The sequence below is a fragment of the Ixodes scapularis genome, unplaced genomic scaffold (assembly GCF_016920785.2).
Source record: "Ixodes scapularis isolate PalLabHiFi unplaced genomic scaffold, ASM1692078v2 ptg001131l_1___fragment_3__unscaffolded, whole genome shotgun sequence".
Classification (NCBI taxonomy): Eukaryota; Metazoa; Arthropoda; class Arachnida; order Ixodida; family Ixodidae; genus Ixodes; species Ixodes scapularis.
Window position 1 is genome coordinate 610,001 of NW_024610104.1, and position 2,500 is coordinate 612,500.

A 2,500-nucleotide genomic window follows, 5' to 3' on the forward strand; every position below is an offset into this window, starting at 1 on the left:
AAAAAATGAATTGAAAAAAAAAAAACCCTATTTGTTGAATAAACCTGGGCGTCCAACCAATGAAGCTTCTTATCGTCCAATATGCCTGAACTCTATCTTTGGAAAAGTGTTGGAAAGGCTCCTGTATTCAAGGATATATTATTTTATATCAACAAAAAATTTACTCCACCCACATCAGCTTGGATTTACTCATAATAAGTCTTCAACCCTAGCACTTTATAACTTAGTTTCACATCTTCAAACTTTGAAAAGTAATGATAGAATATCCTTGTTAATTTCCTTAGATTTTTCTGGGGCGTTTGACTCTCTATGTTATCCGTTTGTTCTGCATTTTCTGCAAATGCATCAATGTCCATGTAATTTATATAATCTTCTTTACTCTTTTTTAAGAACAGAATAGTCAGTTATATTACACAGGATAAGCATCAAATTAATAAAGATGTCTCAGTAGGTTGTCCACAGGGTTCTTCTTTAAGTCCTCTACTCTGGAATATATTAATCAGTGACTTATTAAATATTACTTTTCATCCATACGTGCACATACAGGCATTTGCGGACGATGTTATTCTCGTAATTGACGGTTTATCCCGTCGAGAAATTGAGACTCGCGCAGATACTACCCTTAAGCTATTACACAGATGGGCCCAGGATAGGAAACTTAATTTTAACTATGATAAATGCTTTTGTATGTTGATAGCTCAAGGAACACAATATCTTAAACGTAATCCAATAATTAAATTTAATCAAAATAAACTAAAGATAAAACCTGAAATAAAAATTCTAGGTGTGGTTTTTGATTCCCATCTATCATTTCTTCCTCATGTTACGTATCTCAAAAAGAAAGTCTTAGAACATACAGTGAACCTTGCACGTTTTTCTGCATGTAATTGGGGCATTAACCCTACAAAATTTCGAGAAATATATTTAAAATCAATAGAGAGATACATAGTATATGGTGCTCCGGTTTGGTGGAGGACGGAGGGTAACTCGCATTTGATGAGGAAAATTATTTCTGTACAACGTATTCCATTATTAAAGATATGTCAGACATATCATACGGTTCCCAACGTGAGCCTACCAGTGTTATGTAACGTTATTCGAATTAATATATCATTGAATATGGAGGTCTTTATGTTTAAGCTGTTCCAAGCACGGACTCCAGCTCAATTCAATGGTTGGACGGTAACCCCAGAAGAAGTAGTATACCCAGTAGACATATGGAACTTTCATCCTAGTAATAAAACTTTAATATCATTTAATCAGTATGATCCACAAACATACGAATCATCTAAAAATGTACTTCATTTATATACAGATGGGTCTGTATGTTTAGGGTTAGTTGGAGCGGCCTTTGTCTTAATGAAGCATAATGGTAGTATAGTTAAAATAGGCAAATATTGTCTGCCCAAGCATGCCACCATCTTTGATGCGGAGGTTGTCGCGCTTATTAGGGGAGTGGAATATTTAATACTGACAAGAGAAGAACGAGATTGTGATATCTTTACCGACAGTCTATCTGCCCTTCAGGCATTAGCCAATGTATCAACTGTAGAACCGTTAATTTGTAACTTAAAACACAACATAGGAATATTAAACACTAAATGTAGGGTCACTTGTTATTTTGTAAAGGGACATTCTGGTATACTAGGAAATGAGCTAGCTGACCAATTTGCGTCGGACGCTCGTCGCCGCGGGTTATACACCCCATTGAAAAAATCAAAGAAATATATTAAAAAGCAGTTAATAGTGCATGCAAGGGATGCCTGGAATATAACATGGAGTGAACAGGGTTTTGAAAAAGAACTGTTTCAATGGATCCCAACAATTTCAAGGATGCCGAACCTCTTTCTTTCAACCTATTATCTCACTCAACTTTTGACATGTCATGGAAGGTTTCCATTTTACTTTCATAGATTTAAAATAAAAGACCATAGTCAATGTTTTTGCGGTACGGATTGTCAATCGATAGATCATTATTTTACTTCTTGTTTGTACACTAGCAGCTATATAATTAAACTTGGGATTTCACTTACCGATCCTTCAGAAAAACAAAAAATAATTCACCTTAAACAGAAAATAGACATCTTAAAAGAAATGGTTCAATTAATAAATGATAATATAGAGTGAGTTTAAATAACTTTCAAGTAATATATATTGACTGGCGACCTGAGTGCGTGGACGGGATTCCCAGGACACACCAACATGTCAACTTTCTTTTATTTAATAATAAAACAAAAATGTTTCAGTATACATAATTATAGAAAAAGTGAGACCCACACAGTTCTTCTGGAGTATGTTTGAAATGAAGAAAAAAGATTTCAGCAACCTTTAAAAAACAAGAAAATACAAGAATTTTGAACATCATCATGACAGAGTCAGAACCTGCAAGCTCTGAACTTCAACGTTTAAAAGATCTCCTAACTGCTCTGAAACAAACAACCTTTACAACTGCACAAGCTACAACTGAATAATGGGCTCACAGCATGCACCCTGGAAGACC

General features: G+C 34.7%; 1 pseudogene; it reads left to right on the forward strand.

Moving 5' to 3' along the window:
* LOC120845866 overlaps positions 1-2,500 on the forward strand; it is an 8,787-nt pseudogene that overhangs the window by 3,124 nt on the left and 3,163 nt on the right.